Genomic DNA, 12,243 nt, shown 5'->3' with positions numbered 1-12,243 from the left:
TCTCAAATGGTCTATAACTATGTGAAGCCACAAACAAACTCTAATGCTTTCTTAGTAGACATCACTTGGTTTTAATTCCCAATGTTCTAGTCACTTGGAATTAACTTCCAAAGGTCCCATCTACAAGAGCCATCACATTGTGGGTTGAGGCTTCCACATATGAGTTTTAGGGGGACATAGTTCAGTCCACAGCAGTCAGCAAGCCTCATCCACTTTGGGGTGCTCACCCATCAGGTTAGGATAGGACACTGAAGCTTAGCCAGGGTGGTTTGCTCAGCTTTGCCAGGTTTTTTTTTTTTTCTTTTCCTTTTTTAATGTTTATTTATTTTTGAGAGAAAGAGCATGAGAGGGGGATGGTCAGAAAGAGAGGGAGACACAGAGTCCCAAACAGGCTTCAGGCTCTGAGCTGTCAGCACAGAGCCCAATGAGGGGCTCGAACTCACAAACCTTGAGATCATGACCAGTGCCAAAGTCAGACGCTAAACAGACTGAGTCATCCAGGTGCCCCCCCAGCTTTGCAAAGTTTTCAACCAACATGTTCTGATCCTTGCCTTCACTTGCTCACACGGGGCCCTTGGAAGTCAACTCTGGGGGACTGCAGCCACAGACCCAAGACGATAATGTAGGTCAAGTCCTATCGTAGTGGAAAACACATAACTGTGCTTTAAGGTAATCAGCAGACCTCACTCTTCTGGTCCATACTCAGAAGTCAGTGTTCCTTTTGGTGATTTGCTAAGAACTCAGGTATCTGCTCCAACTTTGATTCCTTTGAGCTAACATATATAACATCATGGGCTAAATTCTTCTCTCAAGTGTATCAAATAATCTGGTCTCTAATGCATTGAACTCTTGATTTAAACACACCTTAATAGAGACGCCTGGGTGGCCCAGAGGGTTAGGCGTCTGACTTCGGCTCAGGTCATGATCTCACAGCTCGTGAGCTCGAGCCCCATGTTGGGCTCTGTGCTGACAGCTCAGAGCCTGGAGCCTGCTTCTCATTCTGTGTTTCCCTCTCTATCTGCCCCTCCCCCGCTTGTGCTCTGTCTCTCAAAAATGAATAAAGGTAAATAAATAAACACATCTTAATAGTTTATTTATGCAGTGTCCTTCCCATTTAAGGATAATAGAAATTCATTTTTGAACAACGTTAAATAAGACGACTACATTACCTCTTTATTCTACTTCTGTTCATATGGTTTTGACTTTATTACTGACTTTGAAGCTCCTTGGGTTTTTGCTACCTCTTGGCCTATGCTCTATAAATCAGCATGTAACTTGGTAATAGGAAAACTCTGGCTATTTTGCTTTGTCATTTAGTAGCTTTAGGATGTGATTTCTGGGCCAAAGATGTTAATGATAAATTTGTCAAATTTATTACACTTTCTTGTTTGTTCTTTCTTAAGTGTTTTTTTTAATATTTTATTTAATATTATATTAATATTAAATATAATAATATTAATATTATATTAATATATTTTAATATTATATTTATTTTGGGAGAGGACGGAGGGAAAAAGAGAGAGAGAGAGAGAGAGAGAGAGAATCCCAAATCCCAAGTGCCGAGAACAATGGCTCTATAGCTGCAAACTCCCTTCTCTGTTACAAAAGATCACGTATATTTTCTGTCTACATGGGCTTCTAATTGGGATTGAACTGACCACTCAGGCCGTTCCAATCATTTGAACCCCAGGTACAGAGCGCCAACAGTTTAATATGGATTTTATCACAAATATATCCTTTCCTAGCCTAACACAAAAACTCAGAAATGATGAGGGGAGTGAAAGCTTTTTTTTTTCCCCCTCTGTCTCAAATAATAAATTATATTGTTTGATGTTAGGAAGGGAATCAAACTAAAGGCTGAAACATTTTTTAATGTTTATATATTTGTTTTGAGAAAGAGAGAGAATGGCCCACTCGTGCTTGCTCTTTAACGTTCTCAAAATAAAAAAATAAACATAAAAAATAAAAATACTTAGATGTTGATATTCTGATTACACAGACAGAACTTCTAATTATTAGCTTCTATTCCCTATCGGTAGACCCACATGGGGGTCAAATGTTAAACATACACATTATTGATGACTCTCCTTGAATATTTGAGCATAAAATTTGATAATCTACGGTTTTAAAAGTTTATCATGTGATTCTGCAGACTGCAAGGTATTAAACCTCTGATTTATGAGGTTTAAATTTTTCAGCCACAGTTCCCTGATGGGCAGGGGTTTCCAGGTTATTGAAAGCTCGGTCTCATTAAAATTTATTATCTTTTAGCATTCTCATTCATCATATTTTAATATTATAAATCTATTTCAGATAGTGCATGAAAACAATTCCCCTTCCCAAGCTTTGACGAAGACAATTCTTTTAAACGCTGGTTACATATTTGTGTTACTGATGCATTCATCATCAAAAGGTCACAGCTCCAAAGGGCGGGTGGGGGGGGGGGTAGGTAATCTGGGGACACTTAACTGGAATACTGCTCTCTAGTTAACAGATGCAGGACTGTCACTATCAGGACAGTAAAAGAGCTCTGTTATTCTGTGACTCTTGTGGTGTCTGCAGTTGCCTTATTTGTGAGGTATTTGCTCACAAATTGAAGCGATTTCTCATGAATGAATGAATGAATGAACGAATGAATGAATGAGTAAAGAAATACCCAGGTGTAGACTTGAGAATCCAGTAGAAATATGCAAGCTAAGGAGATTTAAAATAGAAGCTTGAGAAGATTAGTATGATTTAGTAAGAAGCATAAAATACTGTCTTGGCATAGCCATCTTTAAGGGTGGTGGTAGTGATAAGTGCTGAACTTAGTATAGTGTTAAGTAGCAGGAAGTGACAGGAGTACTGTGATTTCCTGATGGGAAAATCTATTACCAGATGACAATTTCTTTTTAACATTTCTGAATTATATGGCAGAAAAATATAACAAATACAAAATTTAGATTCCCTTTATTTATATGTATTTATTTAAAAAAAGAAATGTTAGGGGCGCCTGGGTGGCTCAGTCGGTTAAGCGGCCGACTTCGGCTCAGGTCACGATCTCGTGGTCCATGAGTTCGAGCCCCGCGTCGGGCTCTGTGCTGACAGCTCAGAGCCTGGAGCCTGTTTCAGATTCTGTGTCTCCCTCTCTCTCTGACCCTCCCGTGTTCATGCTCTGTCTCTCCCCGTCTCAAAAATAAATAAAACATTAAAAAAATTAAAAAAAAAAGAAATGTTAATGTTTATTTATTTTTGAGAGGGAGATACACAGATTATGAGCAGAGAGAAAGGGAGACACAGAATCTGAAGCAAGTTCCAGGCTCTGAGCTGTCAGCACAGAGCCCGACGTGGGGCTTAAAGTCCTGAGCTGTGAAGTCATGACCTGAGCTTAAGTCGGACGCTCAACCATCTGAGCCACCCAGGTTCCCCTTAATTTATGTTTAATTTCAGTAAGTTTGAAGGCAAAGCTAAATGATTTGGGGACCAAAATTTCCATAAATGAGGAAGCTTTGTAGATAGCTTGAAGAAGAGAAGGAGAAAATACTGCCACCTACAATTTTATAATGGCTTACATTTTATACGTTCCAGAGCCTGGAATATATACATACAGTTGGAACTGTTCCAGAATAGCTAATTTACAATCTTCCTGTAAAGAGATTGGCTATTTGGAAACTAATCCTTCATATTTTCATACAATCTCAGTGCCATCGCTCCCCCCCGCCCCGCCGGCTTTTTTTCCCCTTGAAGTCTACGTTTGTTTTAAGTATAATTCCTTATATAAAACGAACTCTTATGGATATGAGGAATTTCAAGTTGTATAATATAATCAGTTTTCTATATCTTTCCCTCAAATGTCCTAGGTGATGTTTTAGCTACTGTGCTGTTAGTAAACTGTTGTGAGCAGTCTGTAGCTGAGTCAGTTGCTATCAGGGTGGTAAACACGATCTTTTGACAGGCAGATTTTACACGTAGGACCTTTTGATATTATTTTGCTTAAGTTACAGAGGCTATGTACCCCTTCCTGACTTGTAAGGGAGGTATTTTGTAATCCCTTCAGAATCCGAAATTTTCTGAGTATCTAGATTTTATTGCGCTTATGGCTTATGGAAATTAAATATTATCCCCTCTTACCCATCTCCAACTCAAAAACTATTTTTAAGTCTACTATAAACATTGATTTTTGCTAGTCAGAAAACATACAGATAAATAGCCAGATGTTTCCTGTGCAATTTTGGGGTTTGGTTTGAATGGATGGGTGAAGAATATAGGCTGTGAAGGCAAATACATAATAAAATTGATAGGCTTAATGCTCCCTGTTAAAAATGGGGAAGGAGACATCCCTCCCTGTTATTAGAGCATTTACTTTAGAAAAACCTTTAATTGTAAGTTACCTCTCTTTGAAATGTAACTTTTGTAAAGGCTAAATAAGCCTCTTTCCAACTTCAAAACCCAGAAATGTCTTTCTCAAATACTTGGGAACCACCTCTTTGAAATGTAAATATCAAGGATATAATGACTCTAACTCCCAGTGTCTGTGGAAGGATAGGTGTGTAATGTCTGTGGGGTGCCTTCCTCCAAATGATTAAAACTATGTGTGAGAGGTTTACATTTTCTTTGGATAAAGCCAATTAACTAACACAGATGGTCAACCCAACTAACAAATGTATTTAGGATGAATTGCATGTGACCAGTCATGCGGTCAAGTTATGGTTTATATCTTGAGAACCTGTTTGCAATGGATTGTATCTGCGTGACCATCTAAAAACGTGAGATTTCCTCCTGACTTTGCAGTCTCTAGTACATTACCTGTGATGCACATCGCATTCTGCTTTAATGCTTATTCAATAATAAGGTGTTTTTCTTTCTCTTCTACCTTTATAGAGGAATCGTCTTGGTTGGCAAGAGATTTACTTTTTAATTATATTTTCCCAACAATGTACAATCTGTTATTAATGTTTATTTGCGAAGTAATTACCCTTAAGGTACTCAGAATCAAGTCGCCCCGCCCCCAGGTAGATTGAGAATAACAACCGTAAGGGTACTGGTTAGAGTTTAACATATGTAGGTAGCTACTGGGAGGTCACTTTCAGTTTCAGAGAAAAGTCAAGCTTCATGTTGCAAAATGAGCTTTGGATAACCTATGACACCCAAGCGACTGTATTTGGAGGGGCGGGGGTTGTTTTTCAGCCTTCAGGAAGTAGGTGTGTTTCTTCAGATTAGTTCATTGCTTATTTTCACATGTTTTGTGGTGTGGTTTTCTGCATCTGTTAATTGCAGGAAAGGAGGGCATAGCGAAGCATTTCCGGGATATGATGTGGATATTCACAAACATTAAATTTAGGTTGGAGACCATGCAGGTAGAGGCATCATCGGGGGCAATATTATCTTTTGCAAGCAATGCTTCTCATAAAACTGCCAAGAACAGTAGCAGAGCTGATCCAAGTTGGAGAGAGGAAGAGGTCAGTAGTTAGTAAAATTCTAGGTTGGTAGAGGAACATTCTTGGATTAGTATCCTCGGCTTGGTCTGCACAATGTGAAAAAGAGAAGACGAGCTCTGTTCCTATTTATATTGAACTGTAGGATTTAATCCTTGAGTAGAAACAAATTTGTTACTTAACTTTTATCAACCAGTAAATGTATAAATAAAGGGAAAATAAATTTTGATCTCCCAATATTTTCTCTGCGTTAACTTATTTCCACACTAAACCTTATTTTGTTAGTCTCAGCAATGAGCTTTGAAAGATGCTAGGGAAATCTTCAGAGAGGAAAGGACATGTACATCGGGGTTAGAGATAGTAGAAGTTCAGAAAGCAGAAATAACTTTTTTTTAAATTTGTTAATGTTTATTTTTGAGAGAGACAGACATAGTGCAAGTGGGGGAGGGGCAGAGAGAGAGAGGGAGACACAGAATCTGAAGCAGGTTCAGGCTCTGATCTGTCAGCACAGAGTCCGACGCGGGGCTCGTACAGACCGAGGGATCATGATCTGAGGTGATGCGGGACCCTTAACCGACTGAGCAACCCACGCACCCCAGAAATAATTTTTTTAATACCCAGTTCCCACAACGTTGTGAATTGCATTGAAAGTGTGCAGCTTTATTTGGGAACACAGAGAACAAAATAATTACTAAAGTAAGGCACACTAAACTAGTAAGTAATCCAGAGTTTAGAAAATTGTGGCCCTGGGGCACCTGGGTGGCTCAGCTCATGATCTCGCAGTCTGTGAGTTCAGGCCCCATGTAGGGCACTGTACAGACAGCTCAGAGCCTGGAACCTGCTTCAGATTCTGTGTCTCCCTCTCTCTCTGCCCCATTCCCCACTGGTGCTCTGTCTCTGTCTCTCTCAAAAATAAATAAAACATTAAAAAAAATGTGGCCCTGTTTTTCCTCAGTGATTTTCTTAGTTATGAGAAATAACATATATTTGCTCACCTGATTCATTTATTTCTAATTCCTGGGCGTTTAAGAGCCTGAAATCCTACTTCAGATTCTTCTCAGGTAGAATTTTAGGCCCTTTCATTCCTACTTTTTTCTTAAGAACTTTTTATTCATAAAATCCATGAAAATCCAAATTCCTATATTTGAGGGTTGTAATTCAGGTAAAGCAAAACATAATCTCTGTGAAGATATAAACCATGCCTGGTTCTCAAGTAGGGTACTTAACAGCATGATTCGTCACGTATAATTCATTCTAAACACATTAATTGAAATTTCTCTTCTTTGAACCCCTCAGTCTCTTATTTCCAATAATTTAGTTCAAAGTCTAAATTTGTTCTTTGGCGTTATTTCAACTTCAAAGTCATTTATATTTCTACTTGCTTCCAAGCTATCAGTCTTTTGCTCCCCGTAATTTCTTACTTATTTAGTTTTCAGTCAGTTATTTCAGTAACATTCTTGAAAATGCTCTAAGTTCATTTGCCGATATCCTGCATACAACTTGCCTCAAAACAAACAAAACCTATCTGTAGAAAGGCAAAAGAAGACATATTTGAATCACCATAATATTGTCTGACATCTCCCTTGCTAATGCTCTGAATTCACTTGTCAACATCCTACAGTCCACTCGCCTCAAAAAAGTAACTACCTTAAAAATTAAAAGATTTAAATTATTCCTCTTTGCTCCAAGTACAAGGCTGAGAGTTTAATATGAACAGGTACATGGTTACTGCTCTAGCCTCTTTTTAAACTAGCGCTGAGCTTTCTAACTTCATGATACAATTATTTCTAGTCTATGTGATGGCTCCATGTGGGTTTTGGGATACCATATAAGGTCAGTGCCTCTAATGCATCCTAGACAAGAAGGAAGACACAAGACCTGTTTTCTGTTCTTTTCTACCACCTTAAGTTTTTAGCTAAGAGAAGGGAGGAAAATGGCTCTGATATATGACCTCTTATCTAACCTCTATTCACTTCACATTCTTTCTCCCAAAGCTATTTACTTTCTTGAAATTTCTACAAGAAACGCAACCTATCACATGTGCTCTCCCATCTTTAATTAGCACTCGCCTGCATCCTCTTAAAAACATTATCATTCAAGAGATAAAGTAAACATAACTTTCAAGGATAAAATTTTAAAGAAGAATTATTATCTTTTAATATGTTATGTGGATTAGTTCTATATTTCCAATGTTATATATTTAAAAATATCTATGAATATAATATAATGTCATGTATGGAGGAAGCGTTCTGTTATACTCAGGACTCAATTAGTGAAACCAACCAAGAGACAGCTATTGGACTCATGAACACTGATTTTCAAAGCCACCTAAGATAAATCTAAGAGACTGTGTCATCTTGGTGTATCACTAGATTCTTAGAAGATGAAATTATTTTAGTAAAATTTTTACAGCGAATTAATTGTAAATGTGATTGCTTTAAAATTTTCTCTGAATTAAAAATTTATATAGGTTCTGTAGTATTTGTTACAACGTTAAAAATTTATCCCCAAAGTTAACTGTTTAAAACAATGCATATTTATTTCACAGTTTCTAAAGGTCAAGAAAAATGGAATAGCTTAGGTAGGAGTTCTACTCTAGGCCTTCTTGAGCCAAATTTGCAGGTAAGTTGTCAGCCAGACTGGATCCTCGGAAGCCTTGACCACTGCTACAAAGCCTGCTTGTAAGAGACTCAATCATACAGCTGGGAGTTGGTGCTGGTTGTCCCCTAGGGTGATTTTGTTCTTTTCATGTGTCTGTCATCATTCAGGCATTCTGTTCTTCACCCGACCTCACTAACAAGATCGACTGGGATTCCTTCTGTGGTGGTTAGGCTCAGAGAGAGAGAGATTAGAGGAGAGAGAGAAAGAGAGAGACAGAGAAACACAGAGAGAGGGACAGAGAAAGGAGAAGAGGGGAAGAAGGAGAAGAAGAAAGAAGGAGGAGGAGAAGAAAGAAGGAGGAGAAGGAGAAGGAAAGGGGAAGAAAAAGAAGAAAGGAGGAGGAGGAGGAGGAAGACAAAAACAAGAACAGAACAAGAACAAGAAGCACAAGAAGGAAAGGGGAAAGAACAAGGAGGAAGAATGAGGAGACAAAGAGAAGGAGAAGAGGAGAGCAAGAGGAGGAGAGGAGAAGGAAGGAAACAAAAGGGAGGAGAGGGAAGGGAAAGCAGGAGAGACAAAAGATAAAATAAGCACCAAGCGCTGAGCCTGTGAGGAGGGAGAGAGGGTACTCAAGACTAAGCCCTAGTATCTTACAGCCTTATTTCGAAAGTTACATTTCAACCTTCCGGTGGTAATCTATTCCTTAGAAGTGAGCCATTCAGGCCAGCCCACACTCAAGGGGAGGAATATTAAGTTCTTCTTGAAGTAAGGAATACTAGGAATCTGTGGACATATGTTTAATATCACCACATATCATAAAACTATTTAAATCCACTGTAGAACTTTAAAGGAATAAATATTTTCCAGTTAAACACAATTTTCAACTTAGCGGAAGCAATTTTTCAGCTGTGGAACAGTACAGAAGTTTATTGTTGAAAACACACACACACACACACACACACACACACACACACACACGTACACATGCATACATACGCTCACACAGAAAATTCACATGCAATCAAATACATAACCTTCATGCATAAAGTTTGTCAGAGGAGAAATGCTTGACTTTTCGAAAAGGCTCATTCATTAAAAATGAAATTACCTTTGTGTTCATTTTAGCTGTAACCTTTAAGCAATCAATGACTATATACTCCCTGTAATCATTCTTTAAAATTAGAATTATTGAAAAGCTTTATGATCACTGATGAATGAAAGAAAGTGTTATTGATTTTTGACCAGGAGAGATGATCTCCGGCAGTAAACATGTGCAGTCTTAGAAGAAATCACTTTCCTCTGTGACTTTCTGACACTATTGAAATGGGTCAATTTGAAGCAAATTCATCATGTTTTAAAATTTAATCACACATTACTTTATAATACTTTAGATAATGTTTTCATATAATTAACTCCAGGATGAAAAAATTTAACTATATCAATTAAAATACGATGAAAGCACAAATATCCAAAATTGTAGAGGCATGTATATATGTCACTTTTAAGTTTTGTGGGTTTTTTTTTAACCTTACTTTTTGTTATGTTTTGTTGTTGTTGTTCTTTTGTTTCACTAACCAAAATAATTTGTGAAGTTAAGTGTATGTAAATGTGTAAGATAAAACCACTCCTCTATGAGTAATCATCATTTAATAGACACTTTTATTTCATTTATGATAGGATGGATGGATAGGAAAGTGAGTTGACATTTTCAGGCCATTGGATTAATAGTACCAGGAATTCTGGTCATATTTTAACAGTCATAGTGGACGTGATATTCTGCAGCTTGAATAATGAATGCATGTCCTTATGTAACAAATAATAACACAATTTAGAAAAGTGATTACTTACTACTTTTAAATCTTAAAATATTAAAAAATAATAAGAAAGAGACAGAGTTTGTACACTGAGGGGATGTATCATCATCTTAAACATATTCTCCACTTCTTAAATCCCTCCCCTTTTTTTTTTTAGTTAAATCGTATACTCTTTATGCAACCTCACTTCTGTTTTATTACTCCCTGGGAAATATTTTCACTATAAAACAGCAAGCGACCAAACTTAATCTGAATTGAATATCCCCACATTGCTATAGCCTCTGATTACTATTCAGTTTTTTTTTTTTTTTTTCAATTTCCCATTTCCATCCTCGGAACCATAAGATTCCTTGCTTTTCATTGCATTCTACTCATACTTTGCTCCCTGAGTGCTCATTTCCAGTATCCTTTAAATTTCTCATGCACTGAATCTTCAGTCTTCTCTTCTTATGGTGAACTCTCTCCCACAGTAATACATACATTTCTCTCCCATGGCTTAATGTCCTATTTATACTCAGAGGCTCTAGGGGCGCCTGGGTGGCTCAGTCGGTTGAGCGTCCGACTTCAGCTCAGGTCACGATCTCACGGTTCGTGAGTTCGAGCCCCGCATCAGGCTCTGGGCTGATGGCTCAGAGCCTGGAGCTTGCTTCCGATTCTGTGTCTCCCTCTCTCTCTGCCCCCCCCCCCCATTCATGCTCTGTCTCTCTCTGTCTCAAAAATAAATAAACATTAAAAAAAAATTAAAAAAAAAAATATATACTCAGAGGCTCTAAATTGTACATCTCTGGGCCAGGTCTATCTTAGGAGCTCCGACTTACTTTACTTAACTAACTACATCATCTGGTCATAATTAGGTAACGTAGCTGAGGATATGGTTTTATTGTAGACCCATGTTTTTTCCCATAAAGCTGTTTTTTTTTTTTAATGTTTATTTATTTTTGAGAACAAGAGAGAGAGCAAGTGGGGGAGGGGCAGAGAGAGAGAGGGAGACACAGAATCTGAAGCAGGTTCCTGGCTCTGAACTGTCAGCACAGAGCTTGATGCGGGGCTTGAACCCGTGAACTGTGGGATCATGACCTGAGCTGAAGTCGGACGCTCAACCGACTGAACCACCCAGGTGCCCCGCCAAAAAGCTGTTTTGACACCTCAGTCCCATTATTCTTCCATTCAAACTATCATTTAGTCTTGTCAGTTTAATCTTATTAATATAGAACTACATCCGTTTCTTATCCTTCTTATAAACAGTAGTTTGAGTGTCCATGATCAATTTCACCTAATTATTGCAGGATTAAAAAAAAATACCCCATGTTTTGCTTTGGACAGTTCCATCCCCAGCAAATCCACTCAAATCACTCTCAAAACCATGATGAACTATATTTTTCAATAACTCTGATCATTGAATTCCCATGCTTAAAATATACTCCGAACCCTCTCAGTGCTCTTAGTTTAAAATGCAAAACTTAACTTGGCCTACAAATCTTCATTTGCATTTCAACTTCATTCTATACTTGTTTCCCTTCAATCTCTACCTTCAACCACTGTGGTCTTCTTTTACTTAATCTGTAAATTATGTTCCATCTTAACTTAAGGTCTTTAGATAAAAACATTGACACTGTATTTTTCTCTGACACTATTTTCCTTGATATTCGGGTGGTGATTTCAGAGACATTTATCAGTTCTTAGCTGAATTGTCTCTTCCTCAGTAGAAACAACTCACCCTAAAGCTAAAGCACATGACCAATATAAAAATATTTTATCATAGCCTTAGCTTGCTTAAATATACTCTTATATGCCATAGAATATTTTATGGTTTAAAATTATTATTTATTCATTTGATGATATTGGTAAAGGCTTCTTCTTTAGTTACGGTGAATTCCATGAGGTCAGAGATGCTATCTCAATCATCTATCTTCTGCACCCACTACAGTGCCTGGTAGATAGATGTATTCAGGACATATTTTTACAATTAATAAATTATAACTAGGCTGTATTTTTATTCTAATTTAATTTTATTACAGAATTAGTAAAGAAAAATAAAATTTGGAGACAAATGGCACTACAAGTGCATATGTATTGGGCTTGCAATTTGCTAGGCAATGGATTTGGCATCTATAGAAATACCTGCTACCATGTTCTTTGCAAACTGTTTCTAATCTATCTATAACTCTATTCCCCAAAAGTCTCTACTCTATATGGGACACATGATCCCAATGGAAACACCATTTGATTCTAGGCTCACCACTTAAATATAAAGTCCAAACTCTTTTGTATGACACATAAAGATGTAGACTGCTGTGTGGCTGTAACCTTGCAGTCACACACTCCTGATGTGTTTATCTAACCACTGTCTCTTCTAGACCTATAAAATATAGATTATGCTGAAAATTATGTAATCTTTATCCTTCTACACCAAA

This window comes from Panthera pardus, unplaced genomic scaffold (genome assembly GCF_024362965.1).
Source record: "Panthera pardus isolate Hobbes unplaced genomic scaffold, ASM2436296v1 HiC_scaffold_2, whole genome shotgun sequence".
Taxonomy (NCBI): domain Eukaryota; kingdom Metazoa; phylum Chordata; class Mammalia; order Carnivora; family Felidae; genus Panthera; species Panthera pardus.
Note: the sequence above shows the minus strand (reverse complement) of the source record.